The following is a 13,237-nucleotide window of genomic DNA, read 5'->3' on the forward strand; positions in this document are numbered from 1 at the left end:
CTGCCTTTTGCTCCGCGTCTGTTACTATTGCCACTGCTTGGAAATGAAGTTCTTGAGAGGGCTCCAACCTTGATAAGGTACCTGTTAAGATGTGCAGCCACATTTGGGACCGTCCTCGACTGGTCGTGAGCCATGCTTGACCGGTCGTAGGGTCCGGCTCGACCGATCGTGGACCGGCTCAACTCAAAGTCCAGCGAGCACTGTTTTTTATCCTGAGGTGTTCGACCGGTCGTGGCCCATTCACGACCGGTTGTGGGGTCCTCTGGACCGGGCTGCACAACCGGTCGAGGTTACGCAGATTCGTTCCATATTTTTGCGCGGATTTCTTGTCGCAAGTCCTTTCGTAACTGGGATGCGGAAAGGGGAGTTTCCTAAACTATAAACAGGGGTTCCTAGGGTTTTTCATAGTGAGAGAAAAAAATAAGAAAAAATTATTCTAAGGTGTGGGCAAAGGGTTTTCTATGTGCTTCCAAGGGAGAGGTTAGTATATTGCTTTGTAATCTTCGTTGCTCATAGTGGAAGTTTACATCTGTGGTTTTTTATCATAGTTTGGGATTTTTCCATGTATATCTTGTCTTGTGGTTTGTTTTGAATATTTTGATCTATTTCTAGTTTATATTTTTTCCTGTTTATCGTTTGTGGGTGAGGCCTGAGATTGGATCTAGGCTCACCACGTTGTTGGCGTGCCGCGCAACAATTGGTATCAAAGCTTTTGGTTTAGTTCTATTGGAAGCGATGACGGAAGAATAGAAAACTAGAATTGAGAAGTTTGATGGTTCAAGCTTTACCTTGTGGAAGATACAGATCGAAGATTATCTGTATCAGAAGGACCTCTATATTCCTCTAGGAGGAAAAGAGAAGAAACCAGAAAAGATGACAGATGATGAATGTGGTTTTTCCTGCGTAGGAAGGCTTTAGGAACGATCCGACTCTCTTTGTCTAAGAGCATCGCCTTCAATATATCCAAGGTAAAAACGACAAAAGAATTAATGGAAGCCCTAGTCACCATGTATGAAAAACCCTCAGCATCCAACAAGGTTCATCTTATGAAATAATTATTCAACATGAAGATGTCAGATGGTGGGAGCGTGGCTGAACATCTAAACGAGTTCAATACAGTCACGAGCCAGTTGGAATCCGTTGGCATTATTTTTTAGGATGAGGTAAGGGCGTCATTGATCTTATCCAGTTTACCAGATAGATGGAATGGTTTGGTGATTGCTGTGAGCAATTCTTCAGGTCGACAAAGTTAAAATTTGATGATGTGGCCAATCTAATTCTTAGCAAAGAATCTAGAAGAAAGGCATCAGGAGTTTCAGAGGATTCAGGGAATGCTCTAAATGTTGAAGGAAGAGGAAGATCGTTGAACAAAGGAGGCAACAAACACGGGTGTTTTAAGTCGAGGAAGAAGTCCAAGGGACCGAAAGACAAAGACGGGTGTTGGCATTGCGGCAAGAAGGGGCACATGAAACGTGACTGCAGGACGCTCAAGAAACAAGAAGGAAGCTCTCAAGGCGGGAAGGATTCAGTGAATCTATCTAAGGAGAGTGACACAGAGGCCTTAATCTTGTCTCTTGATGTGAGGAATGAGTCTTGGATTATAAACTTGGGTGCTTCGTTTCATGCCACTTCATGTAAGGAAGTTCTGCGTGATTATGTGTCAAGTGACTTTAGGAGAGTTTACCTGGGTGATGATGAGCCGTGCAGTATTGTTGGAAAGGGAGACATTCATGTCAATTAAAAAGACGGAACGGTTTTGAAATTGAAGGATGTCAGACATATACCGAGTTTGAAACGTAAATTGATCTCAGTGTGGTAATTGGCCGATAACGGTTATGTGACGACATTCACTAGTGATTCCTGAAAGACTACAAAAGGTGCCTTGGTGATATCTCGAGGGAAAAAGGAAGGTACTTTATACGCGACTTCAGGATCGTATTGTTCACTCTCAGTCGCATCAACTGGAGTGAATGGCCAGTTATGGCATCAGAGGTTAGGACATATGAGTGAGAAAAGGATGAAAGTGCTATTGTCAAAAGAGAAGCTACCAGGACTGAAGTCTATTGACTTGGAATTCTGCGAGGACTGCGTATATGGTAAGCAGAAGAGGGTAAGTTTCAAGAATACAGGACGCACTCTAAAGACACATCTGTTGGAGCTTATACACACTGATGTGTGGGGACCGGCTCAAGTATCATCTCTTGGTGGCTCACGTTATTTTGTTTCCTTCATTGATGTTGCTAGTAGAAAACTGTGGGTCTATTTCTTAAAGTACAAAACTATGTATTTGACGTATTTAAGAAGTGAAAAGTTTTGGTAGAAAACGAAACAGGTAGAACAGTAAAATGTCTCAGATCTGATAATGGGGGAGAGTATTATGATAAGAGATTTGAGGAGTATTGTGCAGCAAATGGAATCAAACATCAGAAAATGATTCCAGGGACATCACAGCAGAATGGTGTGGCTGAGCGCATTAAAAGGACCATCCTTGAGTGCGCCAGGAGCATGAGGCTACATGAAGAGTTGCCCAAGACCTTTTGGGTAGATGCTGTAAATACTATCGCATATCTCATCAATAGAAGTCCCTCAGCACCATTGGATGATGGGCTACCAGAAGAAACGTGGACTGGGAAAGAAGTGAACCTTGCACATCTCAAAGTGTTCGGTTGCACTTCATATGTTCACATTGATGCAGAGCATAGAAATAAGCTGGATGCGAAGTCCAGGAGGTGTACGTTTATAGGCTACGGGCAACATGATTTTGGCTACAGGTTCTGGGATGCAGAAAATCAGAAAATCATCAGAAGCAAGGACATAGTCTTCAATGAAAAAGTGATACATAAGGACAGTGTACAGGAAAATAAGGCCGAGGAGAAAGTATTCGTAGAGATGGAAGAGTTACAGGACATGGGTCTTACAATGCCACAAGATGATCATACACAAGAGCATTATGAGGCAGAGCCGCATACACCGGTTGTGAGGAGGTCTACTCGGGAGAGGAAACCCACGGTCCGATATTCACTCTCCTTACATTATCTACTACTGACAGATAATGGTGAACCAAAATGTTTTGAAGAGGCATTAAAGACAGATACACGGGTTAAGTGGGAGCAGGCCATGGATGAGGAGATGGACTCCCTTGAGTCCAATCGTACATGGGAGTTAGTCACCCTACCTATGGGTAAGAAAGCTCTTCATAACAAGTAAGTTTACAGATTGCAGGAGGAGCACGATAGTTCGAAACGGTACAAGGCTAGACTGGTTGTGAAAAGGTTTCAACAAAAGGCAAGTATCGATTCACTGAAATATTTTCATCTGTGGTGAAAATGTTTATGATTCGTATGATCTTGAGTATAGTGGATACAGAGGACTTACATCTAAAGCAGCTAGATGTTAAGACAGCCTTTCTTCATGGGGACCTTGAAGAAGAGATATATATATGCATCAGTCGACAAGATATGTGGCACCAGGAAAGGAGAACAAAGTGTGCAGACTGAAGAAGAGTCTACATGGCAGGCCCCGAAGCAGTGGTACAAGAAATTCAACAGTTTCATGTCGGAAAACAATTATAGGAGATGTCATGCAGACCATTGTTGCTATTTGAAGAAGTTTGATACGACATACATCATCCTTCTTCTGTACGTTGATGATATGCTTGTGGCCGGTTCAAGCATAAAGGACATCTCAGATCTCAAAAGACAACTGTCTAGAGAATTTGCCATGAAGGAATTAGGAGCTGCAAAATAAATCCTAGGCATGAGGATAAAGGGTGACAGGGAAAACAAGAAACTAGTTTTGTCGCAGGCAGAGTACATAGCCAAGGTACTTGATCGATTCAATGTGAGAGGTGCTAAGCTGGTTAGCACTCCATTAGCCAACCACTTCAAGCTATCTAAGGAGCAAGGTGCAAAGACATAGGAGGAACGAGACTACATGGCTAAAGTCCCATACGCGTCAGCTATTGGAAGTCTCATGTATGCTATAATGAGCACGAGGCCAGACATTGCTTAAGAAGTGGGAGTTGTTAGCAGGTTCATGAACAACCCCGAGAAGGAACATTGGGAAGCTGTAAAGTGGATTCTTAGATACCTGGTAGGTACTAAGGATGTAGGGCTGTGCTATGGTGGATCAGAAATAAAGCTACATGGCTATGTGGATTCAGATTTGGCAGGAGACATCGACGGCAGAAGAAGCACTACAGGTTATGTCTTTACTCTAGGTAGTGTTGTAGTCAGTTGGGTCTCTCAGTTACAGAAGATAGTATCTATCATTACGACAAAAGCAGAATATGTTGCAGCTACAGAAGCGTGCAAGGAGATGGTGTGGATGCAAGGTTTCATGGAAGAGTTGGGTAAGAAGCAAGCAGAATGCAAGATGTACAGTGACAGTCAGAGTGCAATACACTTGGCTAAGAATTCAGCCTTTCATTCAAGGACTAAGCATATTGCCATCAGATATCACTTCATTTGTTCGTTATTGGAAGATGGATCGATTGCTCTGGAGAAGATTCATACAAGTGAGAATCCTGCGGATATGCTGACCAAGGCGGTCACACAAGAGAAGTTAAAGCTTTGTTCAGCTTTGATTGGTCTTCAGACTTGAAGACAGGGAGGTGATGCACTCTGGATGAAGAAGATGAAGGTTTAAGGCGATGTGTCTCCAAGTGGGAGATTGTTAAGATGTGGAGCCACATCTGGGACCGTCCTCAACCAGTCGTGAGCCATGCTCGACCGGTCGTAGGGTCCAGCTCGACCGGTCGTGGACCGGTTCGACTCAAAGTCCATCGAGCACTGTTTTTTATCCCGAGGTGTTCGACCGGTCGTGGGGTCCTCTCGACCGGTCGTGCAGCCTGCACGACCAGTTGAGGTTACGCAGATTCGTTCCACGTTTTTACGCGGATTTCGTGTCGCAAGTCCTTTCGCAACTGGGATGCGAAAAGGGGAGTTTCCTAAACTATAAACAGGGGTTCCTAGGGTATTTCATAGTGAGAGAAAAAAAAGCAAAGGAAAATGATTCTAAAGTGTGGGCAAAGGGTTTTCTATGTGCTTCCAAGGGAGAGGTTAGTATAATGCTTTGTAATCTTCGTTGCTCATAGTGGAAGTTTGCATCCATGGTTTTTTTACCCTAGTTTGGGGTTTGTCCACGTATATCTTGTCTTATGATTTGTTTTCAATGCTTTGATCTATTTCTAGTTTATATTTCTTCCTATTTATCATTTGTGGGTGAGGCCTGAGATTGGATCTAGGCTCACTACGTTGTTGACGTGCTGCGCAACATTACCATGTCACTATGGATTTTCTTGGAAAAGGGTTTGGAGGCGGGTCTCTGTTTCCGGGTCATCCCACTCCAATGCAGCCCACCACTTTCTACTCCCTAAGATCTTTCCATTGAGGATGGGCGGTAAGCCAGCTAAAGCAAGAGGGAGATTCTTCAACTTCGGGCAGTTTTCTATGATGATCGTGGTTAACGAGTTACGAACCAATGTCCCACCACAAATGCTCTTCAACTCACGTAAATAATGTAAGTGCAAAATCTTTAGATTTGGGAGTGTTACGACATTCGGAGAACCGCTGCAATCATCTCCTCCTGCTACCATCTCCTCCATGAGACGGCAATGCTCCACCTTGATCACTTCAAGGTTTTGTAGCTACTGGAATAGCCCCAATGAGAACAGATTCCTCAAACAATGGCACCACTGGACATGCAATGACTTCAAATTGGCGAGGGTCCCACTTGGCGTGGAGCCTTTGCAGATTGCCTGTAGATTGCGTAGGTCCCTTAGGGTCAGTTCTTCTAAGGTCTGCAAGATGTTGTTCCCGTCCGCAACGATGCACTCGATGCACTCAACCTCATTGCAATTTATCAAGGTGCATGCCTTCAACTGCTTCAGGTTCAACAGTAACGACAAGGAGGCAATGCCACTGCACTCTTGGTGGTTCAGCTACAGCGTGTTATTAGGGAGGATTCCTTGGAGGTTCAGCTGGAGATTGTTGCTAGGGATCATGTGGGACCCATCTTCAGCACCTTAAGAGCAGCGGGTGATCTCTGTTGAGTAATCCAGCCTGGAGGAGGCAATCTCTATTGAGTAATCCAGCCTAGAGGAAGCAAGAGAAAACGGACCCTGGCCCACCCAGAGATAGAAGCTTTCAAGTTTCCCCCATTGCCGGAACTTCTGCAGATTCCTCGTGTTTAAGAGGTCGAGGCGCCTGAGATTCACCAACACTTCCACTCCTTCTGGCAGCTCTTTGATGCAAGTGTTGGAGAGGTCCAGCACGATTAAATTAGTCAGCTTTGCTAGTGAAGGCATCGTCTCTAACTTGGAACAATCACATAATAGCAGTGCACGGAGGTTCTCTAGGCGAGAGAGTGACGAAGGAAGCGAATCGATGTTTGTATAGAATAGGTCAAGAACTTTAAGATTTGGCATGGATTCAAAGAAGGAAGATCGGATGTGTGAAGAAAGAGGGTTTTCTTGCAGCAACAATGTGGAGAGTTTTTTGCACCTGGGTCGGTCCCAGAGAACTTCTATGTCGTTTTTCATCAGCGATATCCGCTCAATTTCTTCCATCCATTCCTCCACCCTTGGCAACTCCCTCAATCCAATGCCAGCTCTAAGCAGGAACCGTGGTTTTTCCTTCGTGATGCTGATGGCCATCTCCCTAACAATGTCATGCAGCTTGATGCACTCGATGTTGTGCTTGTCGACAATGTTGTCTAACAAGCAAGAGTCCCGGAGTGCATTCAATATAGCTTGGCCCTTTTTTATCTGGTACTGTCGACTTCCCGCTCTGTCTATTAATCCCTCCTAAATCCAATAATCTATAAGCTCTTCGGTGGGGATGGCATGATCCTCCGGAAACAATGCACAATACAAGAAACAAGCTCGGATATTGTCATCTCGTAAGCGATGGTAACTGAACTTTAGCCTCTCTAGAACATTGGATTCAAAACCTTGAATCTCAGCAACTTTCAAACTTCTCAATTCATTCAAGGTGCTCCTCCACACCCAAGCATTATGAACTCCTCTAAGAGAATGTCCAACTGTGATGATTGCAAGGGGCAAGCCATTGCATTTTTGGCACACAAGCTTAGCAATGTCATTGATGTTAGGAGAAAGCAAGACATCACCAACTTTATCTCTGAACAAGTCCCATGCTTCATCTTCATTGAGAAACTTGATTTCAATGTCTCTCTGTGTCTCCATGTTTCAGCAGACTCCTCGCAATCGAGTAATCACTATGAGCTTGCATCCATTTTCTTTGTTGGGTTCAGGAATTCCTACAGTTTTGAGCGGAAATGCTTCCCACATGTCATCCAAGATGAGTGCAAGCTTCTTCCTCCTCTTCAAAGCAGCGTATATCTTTATCGATCTGTTGTCTTCGTCGTTGTCATCACATAAATCTAATTCGATAGCCTTTGCCATATTGCTTTGTAGTCTCTCCAAGGTAAGAGATTTTGACACATTCACCCAAATAACATTGTCGAAGAGCTGGGCTTCGATGAGGCGGTTATTGATGTCACTACAAGAAAGTTGGGCATATCCGACACTTTTTTAGCGGCGTCCCATCACCGATTGTCGGATGCTCGGTCGACTTAATAAAAATAATAAATAAATAAATAAATAAAAGCCCTATCTCTCTTTACCTGTCACTATCTCTCTCTCCCTCTCCCTCTCCATCTCTGCCATCTCGTCTCTCCCTCTCCCGTCCTCGATCTCTCTCTCTCTCATACTCTCTCGATATCTCTCCCTTCCTCTCCCTCCGCCTCTCGATCTCCCTCTCCTCCCTCTCTCTCGATCTCTCTTTCCCTCATTTTCTTCGACGTGTTGTTCCTTCTTCTATCTGTCTCTAATCGAAGAAAGTAGAAGAAAGAAGAGAAAATCGAAGGTACTCTCTCGATCTCTCTCCCTTCATCTCTGTCTCTGTCACTTCCCATTTTGATTATCAAAATTTGGGCAGCAGCCATCGCAGCAGCGGCCATATCTGCCACTGTCCATGGCCGCTGACATCTGCATTTTGGTTGTTTGAAGAAACGCTTCAATCAATAACGTGTACCACTATTGTACATTTAATCTCTCTGTTTCTTTCATATTTTTTTGGCCCATCCATGAGTGGACTAGCCTGATATATGGGAGGGGAACAATCAACATAGACCCACCTCATAAGAGGCAGTGATCTCACACATATACCACTTTAGACCATGTATTAAAATGGAATTTCTCACTCCATTTTTAGCGTATGATTGATTTTGTTAGTTTTTTAGGGCAACTAAATCCTAAGGGAAGGATTTGCTATGGATAAAGAGCCATTTGGAAGGAGAAATTTCTGTGATGGGTTTGGCTGAATTCGTATGTTGTTGGAGCACTATAAGTTTTTTTTTTTTTTTTTTTTTAAAGTTTGAGTACTGTTTCTGTTATGGGTTTAGCTGAATTCGTATGTTGTTGGATTTTTAGTAACAAAGTCTGATTGAGTTTACTTTGATTCTCTTTTTTCCAATTTGGTTTTGAAATTTTGAATGTCAGAGAAGTGCTACTGTGATTTGTCTGGATATATTTAAGTGACTATTTTGTATGTTCTCTACACCATAATGATGTATTTTAGTTTACCTTTGCTAATCTACTGCTCTGCTTTTCTTGGTGGGCCAGACTCCTATGATAGCTCAGTACCATTTTGAAAATGGTGGTGTCTCTACATCCTCAAATGTGGCACTCATGTACGTCTATCCTATCCAGATCATCAGGACTGTGGGCACACTTTGGATGGATCATATCTCTAACGCCACACTAATCAAGCAACCCTACTTGTCCAATTGAGGGCGAAATGAGATGGTTTCTATCATATTTTCAGTGTAGTTTTTAGGATTATGCTCCGCCAGCAATTCTGGATTGCCATATGGCTGTGCCATGTGCCATGTTGAAATGTCACCACTCACCACCATTTTAAGTGGTGAACTATATGAATCTACCCTTCTGGGTGGTGATGCATGATGCATCTTTTTGGTTTCACTGGTGCTAATGGTTTAGCAAATCCACATCTTAGTCTCATCCATTTATACATTGTCAGATTCTAGTTTTTTTTTTTTTTTTTTTGGTTAAATGTTATTTTTGTTTTTCTTTTAACTGTTGTTGTCATTTTGTGGTGGAGCTTTTTCTGTTTTTGAATTGTTGGTAGTGCTTTGAACTCGGATACTGTTTCATTTTCATTTCTCTAATAATGTTTTTTATCACGTATGAAAATACATAGTATTTTCTTTTTAATATAATTGTGCATGTTTCTGAATGGAGCTTGCACTTGTTGGTATGAGGTGGTTTTGGTTCAACCTCGAAAATGGTGGGACTGGGGTTTTTTGCTTCTTTTACCAATACATTTTCTTTTGGCAACATGTATCTAATCACCAGTGTAGTATCTAACATGCATTTGAATTTTTGGCTGGAAAATTTTCTTCCTGCAACTTTGCATGCTAAGTAATCGACCTCAGTCCGAGCTCTCCAATTAGGTAGCAATGTAGCAGTTTGTCCTCCATGCTTATAAGTTTTACGACTTTTTAAAAGAAGATTCAAAAATTAAGCATTCATAGATAAAATGAGCATTCCTAAAACATTTGTGTAACATCTATGTAGTCTCTGTGTGGCATGAGGCCCACCCCACCATTTGTGTGGCATCTAATTAACCTATCCAACAGGATTGCTCTATCAGAATTGGGGTTTTTGTCTTTTGATGATTTTTCAATTGGGTTATTTTTTCTTTTTGATTTGGATGCAGAGATTTCCAGTAAAATCCTTTTTTTATTTGATTTGGTGTTTTAATACTGATTTTGATTTTGATCTTCTTCTTCTTATTGTTTTTTAAATATAGCTAACATATGCTCATTCAGGATTAAGAAACACATCATTTGCAGGTTAGTTCTCATTACACAAACTATATACGCAAGGCAGTAAATTTTGGTAACTTAATATATGAAACTCGATTGCAGTTTATCTTTCAAAAGAATAGAGCGAGCCAAAAGACTTCCTGGTGACCCATGGGCTGAGTTATGTCTATTCCTAACAGAGCGAGCCAAAAGACCTCAAGTAGCCCAAAGGCCTAATGACTAGGCACATCCAAGCCTACCATTCTTGTAATATTTTGTACCTTGGTCGCCTCTAAATACGTTATTAAAACCATTGATCTGATGGGCCTCAAATGGGTTTGCTGTATGAACTTCTATATTAAACAATTGCTGAACATTGTAGTATTTACTGATCTGGTTTTTGGGATTTTCTTCTTTCCTACTCAAAGTAGAAATGTTTATATAATGATTATCAGCTATTCATACAACAAACACACTCTTAACGGCAAAATCTGGATTGAACTGAATTCTAAAAAAAAAAAAAAAAAAAAACTATAATTTGATTTTGGGTTTTCAGGGATATGTACATCACTACGCCAAAACTGCGAAAAAAGGACGGTCCAAAACCGTCTCAAATGGCCAAAAAGGACGGTCATGGACCGTCGCAAGGGCCGTCAAATTTTGACGTGTCGTATTACTTAAAGGACGGTCGAAAACCGTCATTTTTATTGACGAAAAAAAAGACAGTCATGGGCCGTCCCAAAAAAGGACGGTCCTGAACCGTCCTTAAAAAGGACGGTCTTGGACCGTCCCCTATAAGATTTTAAAGGACGGCCATCGACCGTCCTTAAAAAAGACTGTCGTCGACCGTCTCTGATAAGTCTTCAAAGGACGGCTATAGACCGTCCTTTAAAAGGACGGTCATGGATCGTCCTTCAAAAGGACTGTCGTAGACCGTCTCTGATAAGCCTTCAAAGGACGGCCATAGACCGTCCTTTAAAAGGTCGGTCATGGACCGTCCTTAAAAACGACTGTTATGGACCGTCTCTTATGAGCCTTCAAAGGACGGCCATAGACCGTCCTTTACAAGGACTGTCATGAACCGTCCCTTTTGAGAATTTGAGAAGATCACCTGTTACAATATATTTCATCATATTCTTCCTAATATACACCTGTTATATAATATATTTCATCATATTCACATTCACATCCATCTAAACAACCCAAACCACATAAATCCAACATAAACTACATCCATCTAAACAACCCAAACCACATAAATCCAACATAAACTACATCCATCTAAACACAAGCAATCTTATCCACATTACATTCATCCACACATAAATACATATAAGTTTAACATCATAAATAAAAAAAGAAAAAAAATCAGCAACAATTTTCTTTTTGTGTCTTTCACCTGAAAAAAAATATTAAATCAACAAAACATTATAATTCAGAATCATGAAAAATTGCATAAACTTCTTCCAAAAAAGTGGACACTTTTTAAAAATAAAACTGATCATTAAAACAGGTTTAGGTTTAGGTTTTAAGTTTTAGGTTTAGGTTTTAGGTTATAGGTTAACATTAAGGTTATAGGTTTTGGTTTAGGTTTAGGTTTAGGCTTAGGTTATAGGTTTAAGTTAAGGTTTAGGTTTTAGTTATAGGTTATAGTATATAGGTTATACCTTTAGGGAATTGAGAATAGGTTAAGGTTAAGGTTTAGGTTTAGGAAATCGGGTCCGAGTTCGGGATCAGGTTTAGGTTTGGGTTATCAAGTTTAGGTTTAGGTTTTAGGCTTATGTTTAGATTATAGGTTTAGGTTATAAGTGCAGGTAATAGGTTTAGGTTTATGTTAGGTTATAGGTTAAGGTTTGGGTTTAGGAAATCGGGTTCGGGTTCGGGTTCGGGATTAGGTTTAGGTTTGGGTTTTCAAGTTTAGGTTTAGGTTTAGGTTAGGGAGTTGAGATTAGGATTAGGTGTAGGTTTAGGTTTAGGGATTTGAGAATACATTTCGATTTTAAGTTTAGGTTTAGGTTTTAGGCTTATGTTTAGGTTATAGGTTTAGGTTTAGGTTAGGTTATAGGTTAAGGTTTAGGTTTAGGAAATCGGGTTTGGGATCGGGTTTGGGTTTGGGTTTTCAAGTTTAGGTTTAGGTTTAGGTTAGGGAGTTGAGATTAGGATTAGGTGTAGGTTTAGGTTTAGGGATTTGAGAATACATTTAGGTTTTAGGTTTAGGCTTAGGTTCTAGGTTATAGGTTTAGGTTTAGGTTAAGCTTTAGGTTTAGGTCATAAGCTATAGGTTTAGGAATTGAGAATATGTTAATGTTTAGGTTTAGGAAATTGAGTACGGGTTCAGGATCGGGTTTAGGTTTGGATTTTCAAGTTTAGGTTTAGGTTTAGGTTAAGAAGTTGAGATTAGGATTAGGTGTAAGTTTAGGATTAGGGATTTGAGAATACATTTAGGTTTTAGGTTTAGGTTTAGGTTATAGGTTATTGGTTTAGGTTAAAGTTTAAGTTTAGGTTTAGGTTTAGGTTTAGGTTATAAGCTATAGGTTTAGGGAATTGAGAATAGGTTAAGGTTTAAGTTTCAGAAATCGAGTTCGGGTTTGGGATCGGGTTTAGGTTTGGATTTTCAAGTTTAGGCTTAGGTTTAGGTTAGGCAGTTGAGATTAGGATTAGGTGTAGGTTTAGGTTTAGGGATTTGAGAATATATTAGGTTTTAGGTTTAGGTTTGGGTTATATGTTATAGGTTTAGGTTTAGGTTTAGGTTTAGGTATAGGTTATAAGCTATAGGTTTAGAGAATTGAGAATAGGTTAAGGTTTAGGTTTAGGAAATCAGGTTCTGGTTCGAGATCGGGTTTAGGTTTGGGTTTTCAAGTTTAGGTTTAGGCTAGGGAGTTGAGATTAGGATTAGGTGTAGGTTTGGGTTTAGGGATTTGAGAATACATTTAGGTGTTAGGTTTAGGTTTAGGTTATAGGTTACAAGGTTTAGGTTTAGGTTAAGGTTATAGGTTATAGGTTTAGGTTTAGGAAATTGAGAATAGGTTAAGGTTTAGGATTAGGAAATCGGGTTCGGATTCGGGATCGGGTTTTGGTTTGGGTTTTCAAGTTTAAGTTTAGGTTTAGGTTAGGGAGTTGAGATTAGGATTAGGTGTTGGTTTAGATTTAGGGATTTGAGAATACATTTAGGTTTAGGTTTAAGAAATCGGGTTCGGGTTCGGGATCAGGTTTAAGTTTGGGTTTTCAAGTTTGGGTTTAGGTTTAGGTTAGGGAGTTGAGATTAGGATTATGTGTAGGTTTAGGTTTAGGGATTTGAGAATACATTTAAGTTTTAAGTTTATGTTTAAGTTATATGTTATAGGTTTAGGTTTAGGTTAAGGTATAGGTTTAGGTTTCGATTTAGGTT

At 40.8% G+C, this 13,237-nt stretch overlaps 1 pseudogene; it reads right to left on the bottom strand.

Moving 5' to 3' along the window:
- The window catches only part of LOC131220329 (probable disease resistance protein At5g63020), a 57,559-nt pseudogene continuing 44,322 nt past the window's right edge, over positions 1-13,237 (bottom strand).

The sequence above is a fragment of the Magnolia sinica genome, chromosome 12, assembly GCF_029962835.1.
Source record: "Magnolia sinica isolate HGM2019 chromosome 12, MsV1, whole genome shotgun sequence".
NCBI classification, from domain to species: Eukaryota; Viridiplantae; Streptophyta; class Magnoliopsida; order Magnoliales; family Magnoliaceae; genus Magnolia; species Magnolia sinica.